The 16,748-nt window shown below is 33.0% G+C and overlaps 1 protein-coding gene across 2 annotated transcripts in view; it reads right to left on the minus strand.

Annotated features, from left to right (window-relative positions):
* Positions 1-16,748, minus strand: part of LOC127698938 (golgin subfamily A member 5-like) — a 324,899-nt gene that overhangs the window by 61,925 nt on the left and 246,226 nt on the right. The gene's annotated exons all lie outside the window — the stretch shown is intronic.

Below are 16,748 nucleotides of genomic sequence, written 5' to 3' on the forward strand. Positions count from 1 at the left end.
ATGAATAAACCATTAAAATAAAGTCATGGTCATATGAACCCTAACAGACAATATGTACACCATGCAGTCATTCCATACACTAAACAATGTTGACCTATTGCTTATAATTTCTTAGAAACAGACATAATCATGAAAAGTTAACATTTACAAATGAACCTTGAAAATAAGGTCAATGTCAGATGAACCCTGCCAGACACGGTGTATATATATCCCAACCCGTTAGTTATGCCCGTGTGTGTAGTGATGTCATAGATTTTAACGAAAGTAATCAATGCATCACTGGTAAATTATTAAATCAAGGATTTCGTTACCATAAATTACGTAAAACTTTTGCTAAGTACTTTCATAGATACAAAGATTTGATTAGTAAATTTGGCTGTACTTGTAGAAAACTGATTAAAAACGGTATTTCACATCCTAAATTTTACGGTAATATTGTACTTAAAGCGCGGAAATCACTATGTGATCCGTGTAAACTCATCGAACCTTTAAACAAACTTATTAGTAAAGGTTATCTTACAAATATTGTAATTAGATCTTTGAATATAGTTCACATTGGCACTAATATCGATTTTGTCATCAGCAAATTAAAACATAACTAAACTTGTATTTTTTTCAAGTGGGATGTATTAAGACACACCCACGTTCGTTTGGATCTATAAAGAGGTTAAACTCCTAACTATCCTACTGTCTGTCGATACATTTATTTTTGGCATTGCACTAGTCATGTCTTCTTTGACTGTCCATGACGTTAAAATACTAAATCCCTGGGATGTGTTTTAGTTGATTTTAGTCTCTGATGCATGATTTTTTATTATTAATTGTTTTGGCTTCTAACTAGCTGTCAGTAACTGCGAGTACTCTCAAATCGTACTTTCTTGTTTATTTAACCTGTTGATACTAATTGTATTGCTTTTTTGTTATTTAATGTTATTCAGGGTTATATCTGGTCTATATACCAGCTTTGATAAGTGTTTGGTATAACTATAAATTTTCACTTCGTACTATGAACATCAAAATTATTTATTTTGTAAAAATATTTCCTTTCTCTATTGGTACTGTACACATATACCTAACAACAAAATTATTTTCATTTACCTGTGTTTAAAGTTATTGCACATGGCTGATATTTTTGTTCGAGCATATTGTTTTTCTTTAATTGTTTAACATTTCTTACCGATATAACATGTTACTTTTATTATTCTTCCCTTAGTTTATTTATTTTGTATTTACATTGTGTCATAGGTCAAATTTATTTGTTCAGTGTATGCTCAATGGTGTTAATATGTCCTTTGATTGAGTTAAGCTATTTCAGTTGATATTTTATAGGTTGTCTTCCTATGTTGTGATGTTACACTATTGTTTCAGAAAAAGGGTGAAGGTTTGGTACCATTAAAACGTTTAAACCCGCTGCATTTGTTAAGTCAGGAATCTGATGTTCAGTAGTTGTCGTTTGTTGATGTGGTTCATAAGTGTTTCTCGTTTTTTATATAGATTAGACCGTTGGTTTTCCCGTTTGAATGGTTTTACACTAGTAATTTTTTGGGGCCCTTTTTAGCTTACTGTTCGGTGTGAGCCAAGGCTCCGTGTTGAAGACCGTACTGTGACCTATAATGGTTTACTTTTATAAATTTTGACTTGGATGGAGAGTTGTCTCATTGGCACTCATACCACATCTTCTTATATCTATGTACACCTTACTATCATTCCATATGCCAAATATAGGCTATTGTTTATAGTATCTGAGATATGAACTTGACCACGAAAAAAATTAACCTTGATCACTGATCCATGAACTCAGGTCAAGGTCAGGTGAAGTCTGATGGACATGTAGACCTTCCTAGGATCCCATATATCAAATATAGATATCCTATTACTCTTACTAAGTGAGCACTTCACATGACTAAAAAATTGTAAATTTTGTTCAAGCAGCGGCTGAACCATGAGAATGAGGTAAAGGACAATGAACATATATGACAGCAGAAACTTAATAACATAAGGCATCTGTATACTAGGTATGAAGCATCCAGGTCTTCTACCCTCTGAAATATAAATACAAATAGTTTATGCCGACATGGGCGCTGGATAGTTATCCCTATGTCTTTCAATCTGCAAATTTTGTCGCAGGCTAGACAAACTAGAGGCTCTAAAGAGTCTGTGTCGCTCACCTGCATCTTCAACAATGGCCACTTTTTAGTAAAAATCATCATTAAAGGGGAATAACTCTATTAAGAGTTAACTGACAATTCCAGTCATGTTGACATATTTGTAGATCTTATTGCTGATAATTTTTCCTGTTTAAAGTTTCTATTTATCTATTATTATTTTTTAAGATAATAGGCAAAAAACATTAAAAAATATCATTAAAGGGCAATAACTCCAATAATGAGTTGACTGAAGATTTCTGCCATTATGTCTTATTTTTGTATCTTGTCTTGCTGATCTTTGTGCTATTTAAATTTTCTATCTATCTATTACAGTTTTCAAGATAATAAGCAACAAGAGTGCACTAGCTGAAATGTTTCGCCTTCTTTACTAACCATTGATATTATGTTGATAGTCCTAAATATAAAGATTTACTACAACTATCACATAAACTTAACATGTTTCAAGAAAATGAGTTCAAGGTCAGATAAACCAAATTTGAAATACATATACACCTTACAATCATTCCATACACCAAATAAGCTTGAAATATAGTTGACCTTTTGCACATCTAAGAAACAAACTTAACCAGGAAATCTTAACATTGGTCAATGAACCATGAAAATGAGGCCAAGGTCAGATAAACCCTGCCAGAAAGATATGTACACCTTACAATATTTACATGCTTTAAATATAGTTGACCTTTTGCATATATTATCTAATAAACAAACTTAACAAGGAAAACTTAAGATTGACCAATGAACTGTAAAAAATGAGGTCAAGGTCAAATAAAACATGCCAGACTGACATGTACATCGTAAAATATTTTCATACACCAAATAAAGTTGACCTATTGCATGCAGTATTAGAAAAACAGACCAAAACACAAAAACTTAACTTTAACCACTGAACCATGAAAATGAGGTCAAGGTCAGATGACAACTGCCAGTTGGACATGTACACCTTATAATCATTCCATACACCAAATATAGTAGACCTATTACAGTATAAGAATAAAATGCTTCGCTGGGCGCAGCTTGATACAACCGCAGAGGTCGAACCCTGAACAGTTGGGGCAAGTATGGACACAACATTCAAGCTTGATACAGCTCTGAATTTTGATTGTGATTAAATATTTGACACAGCATAGGTTTCTGACACAGAAAGAATGTGGTCTAAGAACTTGAATTTTTTTAATTTACCTATTATGGTCCAATGTCCAAAATCAAAATACATGGTTAGATTCAGCATATCAAAGAACCCCAAGAATTCAATTTTTGTTAAAATCAAACTAAGTTTAATTTTGGACCCTTTGGACCTTAATGTAGACCAATTTAAAAAACTGGGCCCATAATCAAAAATCTCAACACATGTTTAGATTCAGCATATCAAAGAACCCCAAGAATTCAATTTTTGTTAAAATCAAACTAAGTTTAATTTTGGACCCTTTGGACCTTAATGTAGACCAATTTAAAAAACGGGACCCAAAATTAAAAATCTAAAAACACGGTTAGTTTTGGCATATCAAAGAACCCCAATAATTCAATTTTTGATGAAATCAAACAAAGTTTAATTTTGGACCCTTTTGACCTCAATATGAACCAATTTGATAGCGGGGTCCACAAATAAAAAATCTAAATACTTGGTTAGATTCAGCATATCAAAGAACCCCATATATTCAATTTTTGTTGAAATCAAACAAAGTTTAATTTTGGACCCCAATTTGGACCAACTTGAAAACTGGGCCAAAAATCAAAAATCTAAATACATGGTTAGATTCAGCATATCAAAGAACCCCATATATTCAATTTTTTTTTAAAATCAAACAAAGTTTAATTTTGGACCCCAACTTGGACCAACTTGAAAACTGGGCCCATAATCAAAAATCTAAACACATGTTTAGATTCAGCATATCAAAGAACCCCAAGAATTCAATTTTTGTTAAAATCAAACTAAGTTTAATTTTGGACCCTTTGGACCTTAATGTAGACCAATTTAAAAAAAACAGGACCCAAAATTAAAAATCTAAATACACGGTTAGATTTGGCATATCAAAGAACCCCAATAATTCAATTATTGATGAAATCAAACGAAGTTTAATTTTGGACCCTTTTGACCTCAATATGAACCAATTTGATAGCGGGGTCCACAAATAAAAAATCTAAATACATGGTTAGATTCAGCATATCAAAGAACCCCATATATTCAATTTTTGTTGAAATCAAACAAAGTTTAATTTTGGACCCCAATTTGGACCAACTTGAAAATTGGGCCAAAAATCAAAAATCTAAATACATGTTTAGATTCAGCATATCAAAGAACCCCATATATTCAATTTTTGTTAAAATCAAACTAAGTTTAATTTTGGACCCTTTGGATCTTAATGTAGACCAATTTGAAAACTGGACCCAAAATTAAAAATCTAAATACACGGTTAGATTCGGCATAACAATTAAATAAATGTGGTCAAAGATTTTACAAATCTAATGCGCCATACTGTGCAATTAAAGATTACTTCTTGAAATTTTTCAATATTTGAAATTTGAAAAAAAAAAAATATTTGAAGAATAATTCTTTTTAATTTCTGAAATCTGAAATGAGAAAAAATTGACCCCCCACAATTTCTTTTTAGCCCCCCCCCCCTTTTTTTCCCCCAAAAAATTCTTTCCCTCAAGATATGGTCATAATATCAATTCAAATTTCCAATGGAGTTTGCAACCATAATTACCCATTTAAATTTACCATAGTGCTAACTTAATCTATTTTATAATAGAATTTAAAATATAGTGTCAAATCTTTCATATGGATTTTTTTGTAAAAAAAAAAGATGCAACATTTGCAGATATTTTTACTGGTCTTCCTTTATAAATATGCATTTCTTTAAACATAATTTAAAAGCAGTGTAAGGGAATTAACCAAAACGTTGTATTTGGATTACCTCCCTTACACTGTTTTAAATTATCTTAATTGTTCATTAACCATTACTTTATACATAATTTAAAAGCAGTGTAAGGGAGATAATTTCAATGATGTATTTGATTTATCTCCCTTACACTGCTTTAAATTATGTTTTGTACTAAAGTATTTGTCCATTAACCAGGACAACCTTGTTTTCCCCCCTTTTTTGCCCCTAATTCCTAAACGGTTTGAGCCATAACCCCCCAAAGCAAATCCTAACCATCCCTTTGTGGTATGGAAACTTGTAGTATAATTTCAGAGAGATCCATACACCGTTCCACAGTTATTGTCTGGAAACAAGAAAATGCTTATTTTTGGCCCCCAATTCCTTAACTGTTGGTACCATAACCCCCAAAATCAATCCCAACCTTCCTTTTGTGGTATTAAACCTTATGGTAAAATTTCAAAGAGATCCATTCACTTACACATAAGTTAGAGTGCGAAAACCAATGTGTCTTCGGACGACGACGACGACAACGACGACGCGACGCCAACGTCATACCAATATACGACTGCGAAAATTTGGACCAGGTGACCTAAAAAGCTAACCAACCACTTACATTTAGCATCCATGACATTAGTTGCAGCAGGACAAAAATGTCTTTATATTTGCATGTCATGATAACCTGATGTTTTTAAAAGGCATTTGCCTTTTATTGGCATCGGGTCACAGTCATTTTGTTCAATGATAGACTTCATGAGAATTTGTAATGATCATGTGGTCTAAGACTAACTGATAAAATTCTGATTCTGTCGGTGGCAGATTATTTCATAAAAGGAATGACATGAAAATGGCAGTACAACTGAATACTTTACTTTGATCAGATCTTAATAAAAATGATGTTACAGTTTGATGTTTTTTAAGACTAATCAATCTGAATAACAATTTTCCTTTTAGCAAATAATCAAACAAACACAAAAAAAAAAACCAAATGAGAAATTAACTTTCTCAATTCAATGACATTGAATTGAGAAAGTTAATTTAATTAAGTTATATGTGTGTTTGTTTGATTATTTTGTAATTCTTTGTTTGTTATATTTCAATGTATTTAATGAGGGCCTCAAGGAAGATTAGTTTTATAGCTAAATATGTAACCCTCTTTTAATAAAGAATTATTATATTATTTTTACTATTGGGCCAATTGAAACCAAACTTGCCCACAATCATCATTGGGGTATATAGTTTAAATAAACAGCTGCGTCATGAGCGCATGATACGCCCTCCGCTTTTTCAAAGAATAAAGTTCAATAACTTCTCAATGTCATATCAGAAATTCATGAAAACTAAAGGGAGGTTATATTAATAGATATAAACCAGTCACCAAGTTTCAACAAAACTGTTCAAAGCACTTTTAAGATATTGTCCAAAAACTGGAAAATCACCCCTTTTATGAATAAAATCCCATCACTGGGAAACGTAAAATCATAAATTTATAAAAATCGAAAAGGAGCTTACGTCAATAGATATAAAGAATTCACCAAAGTTTCATGAAAACTGCTCAAAGCATTTTTGAGTTATTGTCTGAAAACTGGAAATTCCCCCATATATTAATGAATAAAACCCCATAACTCGGAAACGTAAAATCTAAAATTTATAAAAATCGAAATGGAGCTCATGCCAATAGATATATACAATTCACCAAAGTTTCTTGCAAATTGGTGAAAGTGTTTTCGAGTTATTGTACGAAAACTGGAAAATCCCCCTAATTCAATGAAAAAAAACCCATAACTTGGAAACTTAAAATCTAAAATTTATAAAAAAACAATTCACCAATTCACAAAAGTTTCATGCAAATTGGTAAAAGCGTTTTTGAGTTTTTGACGGACAACAGTTTACCATAATACGTCCCGTAAACAAACGGGCGTATAAAAATGTGTCCAATGACCCTGCCTGCCGACCAACATGGCCAAAATGGCTAAAATTGAACATAGGGGTAGAATGCAATGTTTGGCTTTTATCTTGAAAACCGTTAAAGACAGAGAAAATCCGACGGGGCAGAAATTCAGAATGATAAGATCTACCTAATGTTTATTGACAACAAAACTGTCAGATGACTTCTTATAGGAGTTATTGCTTTTAAACGACGATTTTTACCGTTTTTTTTTTCATTTTTGCCCATTATCTTGAAAATTATAATAGATAGAAAGAAACTTTACATAACCAAAATGATCAGCAAGACAAGATCTACAAATAAGTGAACATGATCCAAATGGTTAGTCCACTTTTTATTGAAGTCATTGCCCTATAATGACGATTTTTTCACAATTTTTTGCGTTTTTGCTTTTATATCTTGAAAACTATAGTAGAAAGATCGAAATTTTAAATAACAAAATTGATCAGCAAGACAAGATTTATAAATAAGTCAGTATGACCGAAGAAGTTGGTTGAATCCTTATTGAAGTTATTGCCCTTTAGTGACGATTAAACCCAATTTTTAATTTTTGCCCATTGTCTTGAAAACTATAATAGATGGATAGAAACTTTAAAAAAGCAAAAATGATCAGCAAGACAAGATCTACAAATAAGCCATCATGGTCGAAATCTTCAGTTGACTCATTATTGGAGTTATTGCCCTTTAATGATGATTTTTACCATTTTTTTGGCGTTATTTGCCTATTATCTTGAAAACTATAAAAGATAAATAGAAACTTTAAATAAATTGCTTCGCTGAGTGCAGCTGGATACGACCGCAGATGTCCAACCCTGAAAAGTGGGGGCCAAAATAATACTATTAGTTACATAGTGTGCTAGTGACCTAATACGGTATATATGGAATTTACTGACCCCATATATACCGTATTACGTCACTAGCACACTATGTAACGAATTTATCTTATCTAATGCAAATTGACCCCCCCCCCCCCCCAAAAAAAAAAAATATTTTTTACCCCGGTTTTTTGCTTTTGGGCAATACACTATGCTGTTGAATATTAACCCCCCAAAAAAAATATTTGAAGAAATTTCAATTTCTGAAATCTGAAATGAGAAAAATTGTCCCCCCCCCCCCCTCCAATTTTTTTCACCTCCCCCCTTTCCCTTATTCCCAAAAAAAATCTTTCCCTCAAGATATGGTCAGTATCTCAATTAAAATTTCTAATGGAGTTTGCAACCATAATTACCCATTTAAATACATCATAAAAGTTTTAAAATATAAAATGACATACATAATTTTTGGGGCCCTTTATAGCTTACTGTTCGGTGTGAGCCAAGTCTCTGTGTTGAAGACCGTACTTTGACCTATAATGGTTTACTTTTATAAATTTTGACTTGGATGGAGAGTTGTCTCATTGGCACTCATACCACATCTTCTTATATCTATAGTCATGGCTAAAATTAATATTAATTAATAGTAACTGCTAATAAAATGCTCCGCTGGGCGCAGCTTGATACAACCGCAGAGGTCGAACACTGAACAGTTGGGGCAAGTATGGACACAACATTCAAGCTTGATACAGCACTGAATTTGGATTGTGATTAAATATTTGACACAGCACAGGTTTCTGACACAGAATGAATGTGGTCTAAGAACTTAAAAATTTTTAATTTACCTATTCAAACCATATCATTATTATTTGCTTTTATATATAAATCAGAAATAACCAATTTAAAATGGAAAATTTGAAAGAAAAAAATCCCCCCCGCCCAATTTTTTGAACCCCCTTATAATTCATCACCCCCAAATTCGATCCCAGCCTTCCCTTTGTGGTATGGTACCTGCAGTGCAATTTCAGAGAGATCCATACACTTGAACACAATTTATTGTCTGGAAACTAGAAAAATGCTTGTTTTTTGGCCCCTTTTTGACCCCAAATTCCTAAACGTTTAGGGCAATTACCCCCAAACTCAAACCAAGCTTTCCTCTTGAGATATGGAACCTTGAAGTACAATTTCATAAAGATCCATACACTTACACACAAGTTATTGTCCTGAAACTAGAAAAATGCTTGTTTTTTGCCCCTTTTTTGGCCTCTTATTCCTAAACGTTTTATGCAATTACTCCCAAACTCAATTCCAGCTTTCCCTTTGTGATATGGAACCTTGTAGTACAATAACAGAAAGATCCATACACTTACACACAAGTAATGGGTCATGAAACTAGAAAAATGCTAGTTTTTGGCCCCTTTTTTGGCCCCTAATTCCTAATATTTTGAGGCAATTACCCCCAAAATCAATCCCAGCATTCCCTGTGTGATATGGAACCTTGTGGTACAATTTCAGAGAGATCCATACACTTGAACACAAGTTATTGTCTGGAAACTAGAAAAATGCTTATTTTTGGCCCTTTTTTGGCCCCTAATTCCTAAAATTTTGAAGCAATTACCCCCATAATCAATCCCAGCCTTCCCTTTGTGGTATGGTACCTTGCAGTACAATTTCAGAAAGATCCATACACTTGAACACAAGTTATTGTCTGGACACAGAAACTAGAAAAATGCTTATTTTTGGCCCCTTTTTGGCCCCTTATTCCTAAACGTTTTGGGCAAACCCCCAAACTAAATTCCAGCTTTCCCTTTGTGATATGGAACCTTGTAGTACAATTTCAGAAAGATCCATACACTTACACACAAGTTATTGTCATGAAACTAGAAAAATGCTTGTTTTTTGCCCCTTTTTTGGCCCCTATTTCCTAATATTTTGAGGCAAATACCCCCAAAATCAATCCCAGCATTCCCTGTGTGATATGGAACCTTGTGGTACAATTTCAGAGAGATCCATACACTTACACACAAGTTATTGTCCTGAAACTAGAAAAATGCTTGTTTTTTGCCCCTTTTTTGGCCTCTTATTCCTAAACGTTTTATGCAATTACTCCCAAACTCAATTCCAGCTTTCCCTTTGTGATATGGAACCTTGTAGTACAATAACAGAAAGATCCATACACTTACACACAAGTAATGGGTCATGAAACTAGAAAAATGCTAGTTTTTGGCCCCTTTTTTGGCCCCTAATTCCTAATATTTTGAGGCAATTACCCCCAAAATCAATCCCAGCATTCCCTGTGTGATATGGAACCTTGTGGTACAATTTCAGAGAGATCCATACACTTGAACACAAGTTATTGTCTGGAAACTAGAAAAATGCTTATTTTTGGCCCTTTTTTGGCCCCTAATTCCTAAAATTTTGAAGCAATTACCCCCATAATCAATCCCAGCCTTCCCTTTGTGGTATGGTACCTTGCAGTACAATTTCAGAAAGATCCATACACTTGAACACAAGTTATTGTCTGGACACAGAAACTAGAAAAATGCTTATTTTTGGCCCCTTTTTGGCCCCTTATTCCTAAACGTTTTGGGCAAACCCCCAAACTAAATTCCAGCTTTCCCTTTGTGATATGGAACCTTGTAGTACAATTTCAGAAAGATCCATACACTTACACACAAGTTATTGTCATGAAACTAGAAAAATGCTTGTTTTTTGCCCCTTTTTTGGCCCCTATTTCCTAATATTTTGAGGCAAATACCCCCAAAATCAATCCCAGCATTCCCTGTGTGATATGGAACCTTGTGGTACAATTTCAGAGAGATCCATACACTTGAACACAAGTTATTGTCTGGAAACTAGAAAAATGCTTATTTTTGGCTCCTTATTCCTAAACGTTTAGGGCAATTACCCCAAAACTCAATTCCAGCTTTCCCTTTGTGATATGGAACCTTGTAGTACAATTTCAGAAAGATCCATACACTTACACACAAGTTATTGTCATGAAACTAGAAAAATGCTTATTTTTTGCCCCTAATACTAATATTTTGAGGCAATTACCCCCAAAATCAATCCCAGCATTCCCTGTGATATGGAATCTTGTGGTACAATGTCAGAGAAATCCATACACTAACACACAAGTTATGTCTGGAAGTTACAAAAATGCTTATTTTTGGCCCCTTTTTGGCCCCTAATTCCTTAACTGTTGGTACCATAACCCCCAAAATCAATCCCAACCTTCTTTTTGTGGTATTGAACCTTACGGTAAAATTTCATAGAGATCCATTCACTTAAACTAAAGTTAGAGTGCGAAAACCAATGTGTCTTCGGACGACGCTGGATGACGACCCTCCAATTTTTTTCACCTCCCGCCTTTCCCTTATTCCCCAAAAAAATCTTTCCCTCAAGATATGGTCAGTATCTCAATTAAAATTTCTAATGGAGTTTGCAACCATAATTACCCATTTAAATACATCATAAAAGTTTTAAAATATAAAATGACATACATAATTTTTGGGGCCCTTTATAGCTTACTGTTCGGTGTGAGCCAAGTCTCTGTGTTGAAGACCGTACTTTGACCTATAATGGTTTACTTTTATAAATTTTGACTTGGATGGAGAGTTGTCTCATTGGCACTCATACCACATCTTCTTATATCTATAGTCATGGCTAAAATTAATATTAATTAATAGTAACTGCTAATAAAATACGCCGCTGGGCGCAGCTTGATACGACCGCAGAGGTCGAACACTGAACAGTTGGGGCAAGTATGGACACAACATTCAAGCTTGATACAGCACTGAATTTGGATTGTGATTAAATATTTGACACAGCACAGGTTTCTGACACAGAATGAATGTGGTCTAAGAACTTAAAAATTTTTAATTTACCTATTCAAACCATATCATTATTATTTGCTTTTATATATAAATCAGAAATAACCAATTTAAAATGGAAAATTTGAAAGAAAAAAATCCCCCCCCCCCCCCAATTTTTTGAACCCCCTTATAATTCATCACCCCCAAATTCAATCCCAGCCTTCCCTTTGTGGTATGGAACCTGCAGTGCAATTTCAGAAAGATCCATACACTTGAACACAATTTATTGTCTGGAAACTAGAAAAATGCTTATTTTTGGCCCCTTATTTCTAAACGTTTAGGGCAATTACCTCAAAACTCAATTCCAGCTTTCCCTTTGTGATATGGAACCTTGTAGTACAATTTCAGAAAGATCCATACACTTACACACAAGTTATTGTCATGAAACTAGAAAAATGCTTATTTTTTGCCCCTAATACTAATATTTTGAGGCAATTACCCCCAAAATCAATCCCAGCATTCCCTGTGATATGGAACCTTGTGGTACAATGTCAGAGAAATCCATACACTAACACACAAGTTATGTCTGGAAGTTACAAAAATGCTTATTTTTGGCCCCTTTTTGGCCCCTAATTCCTTAACTGTTGGTACCATAACCCCCAAAATCAATCCCAACCTTCTTTTTGTGGTATTGAACCTTACAGTAAAATTTCATAGAGATCCATTCACTTAAACTAAAGTTAGAGTGCGAAAACCAATGTGTCTTCGGACGACGCTGGATGACGACGACGACGACGCCAACGTCATACCAATATACGACCGCAAAAATTTTTTGCGGTCGTATAAAGTTAAATTGACAGCTAATCACCTCAAGACAATCATCATTTCTTAATACATAATTTACAAGCAGTGTAAGGGAGGTAATCAAACAGTGTTCTTTTAATTGATTTGGATTACCTCCCTTACACTGCTTTTAGATTGTCTCAATTGTCCTTTAACCAGAAAAACCCTTGTTTATCCCCTTTTTTTGCCCCTAATTACTAATTGGTTTGAGCCATAACCCCTCAAAGTCAATCCTAACCATCCCTTTGTAGTATGGAAACTTGTGGTATAATTTCAGAGAGATTTATACACTTTAACACAAGTTATTGTCTGGAAACTACAAAAATGCTTATTTGGGCCCCTTTTTGGCCCCTAATTCCTAAATAGTTGGGACCATAACCCCCAAAATCAATCCCAACCTTCCTTTAGTGGTTATAAACCTTGTGTTAAAATTTTATTGATTTCTATTTACTTATACTAAAGTTATTATCCGGAAACCATCTGTCTTCGGACGACGACGCCGGACGACAACGACGACAAAGGGATACCAATATACGACCAAAAAATTTTTAATTATTGCGGTCGTATAAAAAGAAAAATGATCAACAGGATAAGATTTACAAATAAGTAGACATGGCTGAAATTGTCAGTTAACTCTTAATACTGTTATTCTCCTTTTATAATGAATTTTCCAAAAATGTGGAAATTGTTGAAGATGCAGGTGAGCAACACAGGTACTTTAGAGCCTCTAGTCATTATTAATCATCTTCTATTCCTGGCTTTCTAATAAAATAAGCTAAATGTTTGTGTCATGCATGTGCATATTAATGTAATCAGTATCTTCCAAAGATTTGATTTTCAACAGTTAAAATGGTGAAATATTCTGCATTTATTTACCATAAAATGTTGCAAAAAAGGGGCATGAAAAGTCACATGTTCCCCTAAAATTTGGTTCAAAGTAGAATTTCAATCCATTTATGTGATTCCTTTTCAGAAACTATTGACATTAATCTATCAAATAATCAAATAAAGATTAGGTGCTTTTAGCCTCCTTTTTTCATAAAATTGAATCGCTAAGTTCATGCAACAAAAAAGTGGAAAAAACATTAAATTAGTTTCAGGACTTAAGTATGGACATGAAAATACGGACTGTCATACAGAAAAAAGCACATAATACATACATTACAGAATATTGGTGTTCCTATAAACCCACCTTGAAGTCTTTATTAATCTTCAGCTATCCAAATATGAATTTTATTTTACACAAACTTTCATATTTGAAATCTCCATTGGGGTCAAATGCAAAACCACACACCTAACTGTGGAGTGCTACCTTATATAAAAAAAACTACACCAGACAGGAGACTACATTGACCAAATTCAGAAAAGACTATTGACTTTAATTGATTTTACACTACTTCAGTATCATAGGGAGAAGTGACTTCTCTTTATTGTAAACTGATAGGGAGAATGGGTGAGACTTAAAAGAGAAGTGCTCATTCTCTCATGGTACTATAATGTTTGGGTTTTATCTAACCATTTGTATCCTATGTATTAAATTCATTTTTGTATTGTTTCAATCAATTTTTTTGTATTGTTCAAATGCAATGTCTGAGAAAACCATTACAGTAATAATTGTCTCAGTTTATGCCCTAAATTGTCATTTATAATTACACAATTAAATGTTTCCACTTATCAGAAACTACCAACTAAATATCTAGCCCATATTTAAGAAAAAAAATCAAAAATTAAAAAAATCATCCTTTATCAGTTAAAGTTAATTAAGAAAAACTATTCTGTTAATGATATTATTGTTTTTAAATACACAATGTGAACCACATGACACACTTATCAAAATGAACTTGAAACACATGGATATTGTACCAAAACCTCAAATTTGAAAAGATTTACAACAATTTCCACTATTCCCTACATGTGCAACTACCATACATCTCACAATATTCCCAATGCAACTGGAAGCAGAACCTCCTTCAGAGTGAAGGCAGTTGAAATGGTACGGAATGTCCATTGAGGTCTTGTCCATTTTGGAATTGATACTGACAATTTATCATTATCTTTTACTTTCACTTTCGTTTTAACATTGTCATACCAATAATTGTGAAGTCACTTCCTGTTAACCTATTGTAGAAAAAAGCAATTTCAATGAAAATTATTGCGAACCAAATGAAATTTTTCCACAGAGTCATCTGCTCTTGGTCAAGGTATTTAAACTTTTGTCTGTTCTATTGTCCCATTGAATAAATATAATAGCTATTGTTCTCTGTGTAGTTTATTCACTGGGACCTTTAAATTTCTTCTAAGATAAATCCATCACTCATTGATTTATTTACCTGAGTAAAAAAATGATCTTCATGAAAATACATTAATCAACTCAAAAAAACTGCATGTGATGTTGTATTTATTCAATATAAGTAATATATTTTCAATCTGTTAAATATAACACTGAATTAATCATAATAATTTGATTTCTGACAAAAATTTAGCATTGTTCCTATTGAAATTTGTAATTTTTTTGTGTTTGTTTAGTTATAGAATACATTTATGTAAGAAGGCCTTAATTTAAACATCGTCATTTTTTAGTTTTTATTTGTCAAACACACAAAAAGACAAATTTCAATAGGAACAATATTGAAAATTTTGTCAGAAATCAACTTTTAATGTTTAATCAGTGTTTATTTACATTGAATTAATATATAATCATTTTATGGTACATAAAAACATTTTTGTCAGGAAATTATTCTTATCAAGAGTAATATGAAACTGTAAATTTGCATGGGGTTGTCTGTGAATTATGTAAGTTTTTGATTACAAGCAGTTAAGGTCAGTATGGTCATCTCACGATCAAGGTCAAAATTAATTACCAATATGATTGTTTAATGATATCTAATTGACCAATGAGAATTAGGTGCATGTTATCTCTTCACATTAGCCAGCATTCTAGCAATTGCACTGAATGCTAGCGGACACCATTTTTGTTTTCTCAAGAAAAGTGAAGATTTTAAATTTTAACAACGATGTTGTATGCTGAATGACACAGTTTTTGTCAGAAGATAATGTTGGAATGTACAGACGCAATTAATATAAGAGATAGCTAAAAAGGTAAAAGCCACCTGAAATAAATTTATAGACAAAGTTTAATATACTTTTATTTGATTTATAACGTAATTATATACTTTTATTTGATTTATAACGTAATTATTTTTTAGATTTGAATTGTCCATTATAATTTATGGTTCATTGAGTATTTATAAAGTTTTCATTCATTCGTGCATGAATTATGATCTTGTTATACATATGTGAAAGTGCAAAAGGCCGATAAAATTTTGGTTTCGACAATACCAAAAATTCAGGTTGAATTTACAAGTTTATGTGGAAGTGCATGACGTCCTACTCAAAATGCACTGACAGTGCTGATTGTTGAGAAGTCCAATTTTCTGGATTATTTAAGTCTAAATTCCTGTTTGAATATGGATGGTTCCTTGAAATGCGTCTGGAAGTCATAATGGATGAATGTTCAATATCTTTTCAAAACTTTTCAGTAACGTTACACAAATTATCCGTGGAATTTCTATATAATCGTGAAATAAAATAGTTTGAAGCACGAAAGTTTCCTTCAGTTCGTACTCACATATATATAACGGACAAATGCATAAGTTCTATGATTGAAAGTAATAAGCCAACGATATTAAACAAATAGTATCACTTGAAAATGAGATTTTGTAATTTTTACAATAACTAATGTATGACTTTCCCTGTCAGCAGCAAAACTCAAACTGAACAACTACCTTGCTTCCTTGGGAAATTTGAGAAGGGGCAATGTCTCATGACCAAAAAAGGAGTGCTCATGCAGCCAGAGGCATGTCAGTAGCAAACATGTGCTACACACGTGCATACTATGATAAGTCTTGAATAAACAACGCTTATATAAATAATATAAGCTTCTAAAAATTTTGGTTTCGACAATACCATAAATTCAGGTTGAATTTGCAAGTTTATGTGGAAGTGCATGGCGTCCCACTCAAAATGCACTGACAGTGCTGATTTCATTAATGTTGTTCACACTTTAAAGCCAGATTGATATTTATATTACTTGGTGGTATTTAGCAAGCGAGAATGCATCAGAGAAATTGGCGCGAGATATTAGCGTCATTCTCGGACTACATATAATGTACATGTATGATGTAAGTACGTGAACAATGAATGTACTAAGTGTCAAGGTATTCCGAAAGGTCGGTTTTATGGTCTTCAACTCTGAAATCGCGTAAAAAATATATTTTTTTGTA

The sequence above is a fragment of the Mytilus californianus genome, unplaced genomic scaffold (genome assembly GCF_021869535.1).
Source record: "Mytilus californianus isolate M0D057914Y unplaced genomic scaffold, xbMytCali1.0.p SCAF_4, whole genome shotgun sequence".
NCBI classification, from domain to species: Eukaryota; Metazoa; Mollusca; class Bivalvia; order Mytilida; family Mytilidae; genus Mytilus; species Mytilus californianus.